The sequence below is a fragment of the Vipera berus genome (genome assembly GCF_964194415.1).
Source record: "Vipera berus genome assembly, chromosome: 11".
NCBI lineage: Eukaryota > Metazoa > Chordata > Lepidosauria > Squamata > Viperidae > Vipera > Vipera berus.
In genome coordinates, this window is record NC_138214.1 from 17676063 (window position 1) to 17687516 (window position 11454).

General features: G+C 52.9%; 1 long non-coding RNA gene across 2 annotated transcripts; it reads left to right on the plus strand.

Annotated features, from left to right (window-relative positions):
• The first annotated feature begins 1903 nt into the window (after window positions 1-1903).
• LOC308673296 lies at window positions 1904-5724 on the plus strand. 2 transcript variants are annotated; one of them, XR_014027622.1, is made up of 4 exons: window positions 1904-1967; window positions 2808-2837; window positions 3478-3637; window positions 5427-5724. It is a non-coding gene; the product is annotated as an uncharacterized lncRNA (long non-coding RNA). The 2 variants fall into 2 exon arrangements; XR_014027623.1 differs by lacking the exon at window positions 1904-1967 and having other exon boundaries at window positions 2778-2837.
• Window positions 5725-11454: the final 5730 nt, after the last annotated feature.

The following is an 11454-nucleotide window of genomic DNA, read 5'->3' on the forward strand; positions in this document are numbered from 1 at the left end:
CGTTGCCCACCATGAAGCCCACCCTTGGCAACATCTGCCAGGAGGCTAAATCCGCCGAGCAGGCTTCAGCGGATGCGGGGACTGCGGTTTCTGGCTGCCACTCCTAGAAGAGCCTCGTGGTTGCGGAGCAAGGTGCCCCGAGGACCGCAGTCCCAGGGAGGAAGCAACTAGAATCAGCTGGACTCGCACGTACCCGGGCATAAGCCATCTTTGCATTAGAGTGGTGTCAAACTCAATTTCATTGAGGGCCACATCAGCATTGTGGTTGCCCTCGGGGGGGCCGGGTGGGTATGGCCAGGGTGGGCATGGCCTACTGGGTGGGCGCAGATGGAGTGCGTATGGCCTACTGGGTGGACATGGTCTGGGCAGGAGTGGGACAGATCTGAGGGTCTCTGGCAGAAGGAGGGTCTCTGGGCCAGGGCCAAGGCAGCGGGGACCGTTCCCTCACTGTTTCCAGGATGGCTTTGGGGGCCACATGAAACCACTTCGCGGGCCGGATCTGGCCCCCGGGCCTTGTGTTTGACATGTCTGATGCAGGGGTAGGCGACCCTGGCTCTTTGGTAACTGGTGGACTTCAACTCCCAGAATTCCTGAGCCAGCCACGCTGAAGGGAAAGGGAGAGGTTTCCAAGCTGAGCCAGGATGGCTCAGGAATTCTGGGAGTTGAAGTCCACGAGTCATAAAAGAGCCAAGGTTGCCTACCCCTGCTTGATTAGAGGTAAGAGCCGCATTCTTACAGCCCGCTAAGCCCAACCCAGCACTGGCTGAGGCAGAAACATCCAGCCTCGCAGACTGTGCCGGAGTCAGCTCAAAGTCGGTTGAGTTCAAAGAACCCCCCTTGGCAAAGCAGCAGGCTGGGGATCTTGGCCAGCCCAGAGAGGGGGAGAGGAGGCTACGTCCTGTGGGTGCCAGCATTCGCCCTGGCATCGAAGGAGCCGTTCTCACCCTCTTCTCCCATCTCCCACCGCCAAGGACGCCCTTCCGTGCCCTTCCTACCTCTCCCACCTGCTCTCATCCACCAGGGGGGAAAAACACGCCTCCTCCTCGCTGCCCCCCTTAAAAAAATGCTCCTCGCGCATCTTCTGGACTCCAGTCTCGTCCTCTGCCAATCGACGGCTTCCCGCGGTCTCCTTTCGCCCCAACGGGGAGGGGGGGGAGATGTTGGACTCCTGCCAAAGCCTCTCCGTCCCTGCCCTGAATCTCTCCCCCAGCAGATTCAGCAGCTGCCCCGACGCTTTACAGACGCTCCCCCTGTTGAGAAGGGTTGCGGGTTGGACGAGGCTATTTTGCAACAAAGCGCGTCTTTCTAGACGTGGCTGGAAGGTGAGCAATGGGGGGGGGGGGTCGGGACGGGTGTTGTCCTCCGAAGGGAGCAAAAGAGCCGACGAGCGAGCGATCTGGGGACCTGACCCGCAGCTTCCCGCGGGCGGCGGGTCCTCCGGGCGCCCCAGGCTGAAAGGGCGGCTGCAGGGGGAGGCTGCTCTGCCCGGGGGGTTGAGGGGGCAAGGGGCGGGAAGCGGGCGGGAGCCGGGTCTTGCTGCGGGGGGGGGAGCTGGTTTTGCTTCCCGGGCTGCCCTGGGAGCGGGGCAGGCCCGGGGGGCACGCGGGGACGGGCTGCTCGGGCGCGGCGGGAGGGGGGAGGGTGCGCGGGGCTCGTTTGCCGAGGGCGGGGTGCTTCGGAGGGGCGGCGGGCGGGGCCTGGGTTTTGGGTGGGGGAAGGGAGGAGGAGGAGGAGGAGGGAAGCCAGGTAGGAAAGAGAAAGTGCGGGGAGGGGGCGGGAGTTGGGCGAGCGCGAGGCGGCGAGGAATGAGCAGCAGGAGCCGCGGGAGGACTTGGGGGCGGTGGGGACGAGAGCAGCCGTTTTCCCGGAGCCGCGAAGAGCGGGCTCGGCAGCGCGCGTGGAACGTCTCGGTCCCAGGCTTTCACCGGTATGGATCGCTAAAGCGACCGCGGCGGCGAAGCACCGAGGTAGGTATTTTCCTACCTATTGCATCCCCCCCCAAAAAAGGAGACCCCCCCATTTGCTCACCCACCCACCCTTGCCAAAATCGCACCTCTCCTTTTCCCTGCTCTCCGCCCGTTTCCAAGGGTTACCCTCTGAGCCTCTTGCGCTCCTTGCTATTCTAGCCAGATGTGCGCCTTGTCCTTCTGGGGGTGGGGTGGGGTGGGGTGGGGGGAAGCTCTTCCACTCCATTAGCCAGGGCGACCGAGGCACATAGACACACACACACACACACAGCTGCTGCTGCTGCCCAAGGACCTCCGCAGCAGAAGAGGCAGGCATCATTATGCCGAGACTCCTCCTGACTCCCACAGACCTTAAAAACCAGCTCCACCCTGGCGAGGCTTTTCTCCTAAATTGTGGCATTGATTTCTCTCTGTTTTGGGCTGCCTGACTGCAGGCAGGTCTTTTGCTTCGGCCGTCGGCTTAGAGTGCCTGGCGGTGTGTGTGCTTGGCTGTCGGCGACCCATGGAAGGAAATGTCCCAAACGTGGTCGGGGAGGAAAATTCCCGAAGGCAGGAGGGGAGAGAAATGTCCAGAAGCAAATAGCTGTATGGGTGCCTTTATGGACAGTAGCCATTGTTTTGATCTCCGAAGACTTGAGGAGGTTAGGCTGACACTAATTAACCTATTTGAAGTGAAAAAATTATCAAAAGAGAAGGAAAGGTGAAGAGATAACTCTGCCTTTCCCTTCCCAGCCAGCTGACTGGGACTGAATGTGAATTCTTCCTTAGTTTGGATCCCCCTGATTTGGTATCTGAACAGCAGATCACACTGGAATAACATTTTCTCTTTATTTATTGCAGGGAATGATATGGATGCCCATCCCTGGGCAGGTCAGTGCCTTGCAATCAAATATGAATATAAATACCAACAAAATGATAGTAACACAAACAGTACACCATACTATATGCTGTCCCCAAATAATTCTCCCCCCACATCTTCTGGAGTCCAGTTTCATCTGAGCTCAATCTACCGGCCTCTTGGGGTCTCCTTTCCCCCCAACAGGGCATGGAGGGAGGGTGGTGGGCTTCAGGCAAGGGCCTCTCTGTTCCTGCCCTGTCCAAAAGGGTCCACCGTGAGATTCTGCAGCCCCACCCACCCACACACACACTGCCTCTGTTATTCACAGATTTTTGCCATTAGGAGGTGTTTGTGGCTGGACGAAGTTATGACAGCCAAGCTTTACAACCAAGACTGAAGTGTTGGGAGGTGATAAAATGCAGGCGGGGGAGGAGCAAGTTGTTGCTGCTGAGGAATTGGGAAAGAAAATGGAACTCTGTCGCATACATGCTGACTGCAGTGAGAATTGGATGCATTCAAAAATAGAAGCATCAAGTCGTATAATGGAAGCCTGTTTCCACGTTCAAGGAAGGGATCAGGTAGAAGACGTGGATCCCTTCCACTCATCAACTGAGCCAGCCATGAAATCCTCATCTTTATTACGACCTTTTTTTTTTGGCAACCCCTTTTCAGCTCAGCTGGACCATTCCTGATGGCTGAGAATGGAAGTCAGCCGAAGGGAAAAGACGGGAAGGGGACTTTCCCTGCCAAGGCTTGACCGGCTTCCCTTCCACCCTCTACACCTGTCCCATGGAGCAAGTAGAGAAATGCAGATGGATTTCTAAGATCCCAGGTAAATGGAGTCATTTTTCAACCTTTGGATATTACGGTAGCAATCCAGAAAGTGATTTACAGCCAGTTGTCACACTTACGACCATCACAGCATTCCTACAGTCGCCTGGTCAAAATTTCAGCATTTGGCAGCCAGCATCTTACTCCAAGACTCTCACGGTGTCTCGGGTTCATGCGATCTCAGTTTGCGACTTTCAAAGCTGGCTTCCAGCAAAGTACGTCAGAGGGGCAAGTCTGGTTTACTTTACGACCTGGTGATTTAGTTCACAACTGAAAAGATTTTCTTAACAACACTGGCACAAAAGGTTAAAAAAAGAAAGGGCTGTGACGGACTGAGCAAACCTCCTTGCTTTGGAAAGGAAAGGCTGGAACCTAGCACGGCTGTAAGTTGAGGACTCCCTACATCTCTAGGGTTCTAGCGTTGGATCCATTGCAGTAGTGCAGTGGCTGTAATTAGCAGAGCATGTCAGTCATTGGCTGGTCCCTCTGCATATTAAGCATGAATTAAAGCAGGGGTCCTCAAACTTTAAGACTTGTGGACTTCAACTCCCAGAATTCCCCAGGAACGCTGCCCTTCATCAAGGGGTGTGTGTGTTTGAGATCAGCCCTGTTCATTGGCCGCATCCAGGCAGTTTTCTTGAGAGCAAAATGGTAGACCACTCCTCCTTCTCAACCTAACCCTGGCATTTCCTGGTGGTCTCCCAACCCTGCTTAAATCCTAGACTGCTTAAGCTTTTCCAAATCAGCCTGCTGCTGTATCCCACAGGTACTCCTCAACTTAAGACCAGAGTTGGGACCAGAAGGGCCATTGCTAAGCTAGGTGGTTGTTAAGTGAGTCATGCTCAATTTTACGATGTTTTTTTGACACAGTAATTAAGCAAATCACAGTTTTGCCCCTGGAATGACTTGTTCTAAATCTGTGCCACGCACCTAAACTGTGATGGCGTGACCACAGAGATGTTGCAGCAGTCATAAGTGCGAGGACCCGTCATAAATCCCTTTTTTCATGGCACTGTTGGAACTGTTGCTAAATGAATGGTGCTAAGTTGAGGACTGCCTGTAGGATACTTGGTTGGGGACTGTGCACAATTTGATCCATGCATCTTGATACACATTTTTCAAAATAGCTTTGAGATGAATAGTACCAAATCCTAATACTTATTTCCCTTTCAACTTCTATTCAACTGGGCATGTACAGGAAAACTTTGATTCTCTGGATCTCTAATGTTAGATTACAGATACAAGGGGCAACACTTTAATGTGCACTTCATCCTCAAACAAGGGGCAAAAACTGTGGCTTCCCAAGCTGTCCAGTCAACTGACAGTTGTCCATTCAGATGGACGAGCTCTGGTTGAAACAGATTCAGGGCTCACTTGCAAACACCCCTTAAGACTTGACTAAACAATTAAAGCAGAGGCCCCCAATCTTTTAGGCACCAGGGACCACTTCTGTGGGGAGAGGCTTTTCCACGGATCGGAGGGGGCATGGCTTCTTGTGCTGCCTGCATCCCATGGATGGGGCTTCGCTTGTTTGCACGGCCCAGTTTCTGGCATGCTGCGGCCCAGTGCCGGTCCATGGACCAGGGGTTTCAACAGGGAAACTGACCCTCCCAGACCAAGCCAAATCCAAAAACACCAGGGAATTTCAGGACAAAGCAGCCATGAATGGGGATGCTGCAATAGCTGTAAGTGAGAAGACCACTCATGAGTCACTTTTCTCAGTGCCGTCGTAAGTTCAAATGTAAATGAACGGTTGCAAGTCGAGAGTTACCTGCATTGTACATCAATAGGGAGCAACACCCCCTGGCCCTGATGATGTTAATGATCAATGATGCCGGGAAAGGAAATGCCTGCAAGCGAAAAACCCAGCTCAGAGAGCCCCAAGGAGTCCACATTTCAGCCCTGGGCTACAGAGATTCTCTTCTATTGGGTCTCATCCTGCAAGTACGGCAATGAAAAAAAATTGCATTTCCCACAGTGTTTCCTGTGTGGCAAGATGACGGTGTTCTTTCATTTTGTTTAATAGCTGTAATAGTTAAATATTGATTTAATTTGAATTCTTGGCACCTTATGATCCTATTTAATTTACCTGCTAAGGGTACACAGTAAAGATTGAAGTCTGCTTCCTCACTGGTGTGTTCATTGTCTTTGGATTCTCAAAGCACCGTTTATCTGGCACCCGGCCACTGCCTGACCCTTGGCAAAAGGCTCACGTACGAGGGGGGGGGGGAGGAAACTTATCATCTCAGATGTGTTCAGTCTGAGCAAGCAAAGTAAATCGACAACCAAGGAAACGGTCCACCCAAACAAATTTGCTATTCAGAAGCAATTGGGCCAAGGGACCAAATCATCCTGTTCTGTGACCTCAAGCAGGCTGAGTTCAAGTCCTGCCTCAGGCACGAAAGCCGGTTGGGTGTCTTTGGGTGAAGCTGTTGGAGACTGTGAGTTTGAGTTCCACTTTAGGCGGGAAAGGCGGCTGGGTATCTTTGACCAATCAGCAGGAGATGCTGAGTTCTAGTCCCGCCTTAGGCACGAAAGCTGGTTTGGTGAGTCTGCATCAGTCACCAGGAGGCTCCGACTTCAAATCCTGCCTTAGGCATGAAAGGTGGCTGGGTGACTTTGGGCCAGTCTCTCTCAGCCCAGCCCACCTCGCAGGGTGGTGGTTGTGGGGAAAATAGGAAAAGGAAGGAGTAGCAGGTCTGTTCCTTGCCTCGATTTGCCTGTCTAAAACAAGGCAGGAGAACCAAATGGCGCCTCCCCAAGCCCTCTCCTTTCCCTTACTATGCCTCTGTAATGCAGCCACTGAATGGGTTTTCCGGAGAAACAAGGGATTCCTTCAAAGGGTTGTGAGATGGCCCAATTCCTACCTGCCAGGATAGATAAGAACATACGTTTCAAATGACGGAAGAAACGGATGCTAGCCTGCTAACTACCTGAGCCTCCGGTAAAGAGTGGTCAGTGAAGAAGCTTGAATCACTTCAAAGTCTTTACTCCTGTCCCCATGGTAACCTGGGACATTCTGTGATGCAAAGAGAACTTTCAGAGTAGAATCTGGTGGTGAAAAGTGATGTCACTGCAGAAGGCAAGGAGCGGATCAGAGATGGCTGTCAAGAGGGAAGCTCGGCTGGAAAGAAAACATCCAGTCCTAGTTCCAACCACTCACTTTCTCTGATGCCCAATCTCCACATTCACATAAGTAGGAAAAAGCTCTCATTTGGGCAATAGATCACTTTCATCTTTCCTGAATTGTTAGTAATCATCACTCTTTACCATCTGTGCAGGAAGAAGGAGTTTGAGGCCATATAGTTATCAATGTTCTTAAATCTGTATCTATCTATCATGCCTGTCTGTCTGTCTGTCTCCCGTTCACTATGTACTTGGTAAAGACCTAGATGGTTGAGTTCTCAGTCCTGATACCCGTTGATGTTGCCTTACATTTCAGGACTATCACAAAGAAAAAACACCCAAAGGGTTTGGTTTTCTTGGTCCATTCCTATGCATATCTTTGGATATTGGCAATATCCAAAGCCTACTAGAACTAGATGGTCTTCAGCTGTGCCAAAGATTGATGCACATTGCACATTGAGTGCATGCACACTGACATTCCTTTGAAATATCAGATGTTTTCACATAATCTTGTTAGTCAGACAATTTGCATGATGTCCAGTTCTCTCTCTCTCTCTCTCTCTCTCTCTCTCTCTCTCTCTCTCTCTCTCTCTCTCTCTCACACACACACACACACACACACACACACACACACACTATGCAGGCATGTATGTAAATGAGCATACTTCACAAAGCTACCAGGCTCCAGTTGACAGCTATTAAAATACTCAGAAAAATGTTTTAATGATGAGTTCTATTTATCAGACATCTGTTTTTGACTGTTGGGCTGTAACTTGCAGCCTTCTGCCTACACTAGTCTTGATGGTGCTTAAGCATTTCTCCAATTAAGACAAGAAACTGTTAGTTTGTGGTGGTTTACATTCCAGACCATGTTGTGATGTGAGATGCAATACTGCAGTTGCAACTTCTGAGTAGCTTTCAACAGTGGCTCCCATGCAGAGCACATTACAACAGTCCATGTGTGAGGTGACCAAAGCATAAGTGACTGTCTTAACTTCTTCCTGTTGTACAATTGGTACGTAAGATAGGTTTGTGTTAAGACCTTCTTAAGACCTGCTATGAGTCTAAGAAGATCCTCAAATTGTATTCCAGTCCTGAGAGGAGATGCATAACACCATTCAGGACTAAACACGAAAATCTCCAGCCCAAGGGAATAACAGAATAGCAAAGTTGAAAGGGACCCTGGAGGTCTTCTAGTCCAAGCAGGAGACCCTATACCAGTGATGCCAAACCTTTTAGAGACCGAGTGCCCAAACTGCAATCCAAAACCCACTTATGTATTGTCAGATGCTGAGTGGGCGTGGCCCATTGAGTGGGCGTGGCTGCGGTGGTAACAGCAGACTGGGTGGGACTAAAAAGTTCAATCAATCAATTTGCGAGATCTTTTTTTTTCTTTTTTCTTTTTTTCTCCCGGGAGAAGTTGAAATTGATTGATTGAACCTTTTTTTTTTGCACACGGTGGCGGAGGCCTAAAGTGAAAAGGTTTTATAAAACCCAGCTGAAGTCTTGGGACTGGGGCGACGGCATTTGTGCCAACAGAGAGGGCTCTGTGTGCCACCTGCGGCACGCGTGCCATAGGTTTGCCACCACAGCATACCATTCCAGGCAGATGGCTGTCCAGTCTCTTCTTAAAAGCCTCCAGTCATGGAGTAAACCACAACCTCTGAAGGCAAGCCATCCTGCTGGCTGATTGTCCTCACCTTTAGGAAGTTTCTCCTTATGAATGAAAGCAAATATACATGTCACAGGATAATGTTGTATGATCCAATCTGGGTCAGTTACTGGAACAAGAACTTTAGTCTTCCGAGCTTTCAGACTCATGCTGGACCCCATCCTTAGAGAACTTCTCTCGGCGGAATGTCTGCTTTGAGCTATTCAATCCTTTGCCTTCCTATTGTTTGATTGGTGTGTTGATGGCCAGTGATTGGCTGTTGTTTCCTGGTCTGCCAAGCCCTCACTTCCTAAGTACCTGATAAGCTGGTAGTAAATCACTGCTCCTCTTGACTGACAAGGGGCTTATTTCCCAAACTTCAATCATTTCCCTGGCTATTTTTGTACCTACACGGCTGATTTCTCCTTAGTTCTAGGTTGCTTCTCCTTGCTTAGTTTCCATTCATTAGAGGAAGGAGTATCCAAAAATGCAGTCTTTTCAGGGTTGATCTTTAACCTGTTCCTCTCCATCCAGTCTTCAATAGATACTGCCTGATTGCTTTGCAGTAAAGATGTATAATTAATGCATAATTATCATGTGCATTGATCATATTGCTGTCTTCAGACTGATGGAATACTTTTCCCAGCAGCCTAATACTGCTGTTAAAGAGTAGGAGCAGGCAAGAGCGTACAGCTCTGAGACACTCTGTATATCAGGCACCTCAGATTCAACCTCTGTCTATAGATATTGAGTAGACCCAAACACAGAAAAAGGAGAACCATTGCAACATATGCCTTTGATCCCTAATTCCATCAGACATCCAGCAAGTTACCATGGCAAATGGTACCAAAAATTTAATCAGGATGGTTGCACTAAACCAGGATGGTTGTACAAAACCAGAAAAAAAAATCAAGGAAGTGATTGATCCACTATTGGAAAAGAATGGCAAGGAGGTAACAGGCAGCAGGGAGAAAACAGAAATGCTTAATTTATTCTTTGCATCTATCTTCACACAAAAGGAAAAAATAGCCCAATGTACCAAAAGTAACATTGTAAAAGATGGATAGGAATAGAAGTCAAAATTGGCATGAAAATTGTAAGAGAACACCTATCCACTCTAGAGGAATTTAAATTACAGGACCAGATGGATTACATCTGCATAAGGATATGTCCAGCCTAACAAAGAGAGGGACAGGGGTGACATTAAAGCAATCTGCCAATATTTGAAGAAATATTACAAAGAAGAGGGGGCCAACTTATTCTCCAAAGCATCTGTGGACAGAATAAGAAATAACAGATGGAAGCTTATCAAGGAGAGATCGAACCTAGAATTAAGAAAATCTCCAGTGAGAAAGAACAATTAATCAGTGGACGCGGCTTGCCTCCAGAAATTGTGGATGTTCCACTGCAGGATGGTTTTAAGGAGAGCTTGGACAGGCATTTGTCCGGAATGGCACAGGATCCCCTGCTTAAGCAGGGTCTTGGGCTAGAAGACCTTCAAGATTCCGTCCAAATCTGTTGTTCTGTAATTCTACTCTGGTTGCAACTCCGTCAAAGGTCATCCCAAAGAAAGACCAACGACGTCTCAGCACGATGTACGCACCTGAAACGTGGAGTAGGTACTAACGATCCATTTGCTGCAGGACTTTCAGGTTGAAGATCGAAGGGCAATTGCCAATACAGTTGAGTTTAGGGACAGCCGCCGAAGCTCCCCAATCGCCTTCCTTGGTCGAAGCTCTCCAGCCTTGGCTTTCTTGGGCAGCAACGGTGGAGGAGCGGACGAGGTCGGACTGCTGAGGATGGGAGCAGCTGCGGGCGGAGGGAGGAGGCAGCCGAGGGCCTCATCGCCTCGGGGCGCCGTCTTAAGGTCTTCGCACAAATCATCTCTCTCAGCCACGGGGAAACGTGAAGGAAGCCAATGAGACTTTCGAGGCGCCGTAACCCTCGCGGGCTGCTATCCGGCCTCACCGGCGGTCGCCCCTCCTCTCTGTCGCGGGACGTCCCCTCCGCGCCGCGCCACGAACCGCTCCCGGAGAAGCCGGGCGCCGCGCCGCCTTCCTCGCCCGCGCCGCCCGGCCGGCTTCTCCTCCGCTCGCTCCCGCTGAGCGCGGCGCTTCCCTCCGCCCGGGAGCTGTCCTTCAGCACCACGGCGGCCTGGCCGGGGCCCGCGGGAGGGCCGCCTCGCCGCGGGGAAGGACGGGCGGCGGCCGCGACCCTGGGCAGCTCCGGGCCGGGCGTCGCGGGGCTCCGGGGGGCAGGGCCGGGCGGGGAGGGAGCGAGGCGGAGGCCCGCATGGCGGCGGCGGGTTCGGGGGCGCCAGGCGAAGGCAGCGTTCCTCGGGTTCCTCGGAGAGGAGCGCGCATGCGCCCCCGCCTCCGGCCGCCCCCTCCTTCCCGACCCGATCGATTTCTCAAGGTGTTCCCTGCCCGGCTGAAGATGGCGACGGGCTGAGGCGAGCGGCGGGCGCGGGAGGGGGCGATGGACAGGGCTGGCCGCCGCGCCCGGGCGCTCCGGAGTGGCCTGAAGCGCAGGAGGAAGGGCGAGTGAGGGCTGCCCGCGGCGGGGGGAGGGGGCAGGGCCGAGGCAGGCGGGGGGGGGGAGCGAGCGAGGCGGGCCCGTCGGGACGGAAGATGAAGCGGGCCAAGCGGTGAGGCCCGGAGCGCCGGAGCGAGCAGCCGGGAGGCCCGGGCGAGGGGGGGGATGCCGGGACGGCGCGGCGCGGCCTCCTCCCGCCAGGGCTGGCCATGCTGAGAAGCGCCGCGGCGGCGCAGCACCATGCGCCGGCCAGCGGCGGCCCTTAGCGGCCTCGCGGGGGGAGGCTGGGGGCGTCCGCGCGGGGCTCGGCGGCCGTGGAGGAGGAGCGGGCGGGGCCGGCGGGGTCCGGTCGGCGGCCGCAGGGCGAGCCGCGATGGGGCCGCCCCCCACCTGGCCTGGGCGCCCGGGCGGCGGCGGCGGCAGGGCCGGTAGGTGACGCTCTGCTCGGGGAGGGGGCAGCCGGAGGAGCGGCGGAGGCCGGCAGTCCCCCCGCCGCCGCCGCCCCC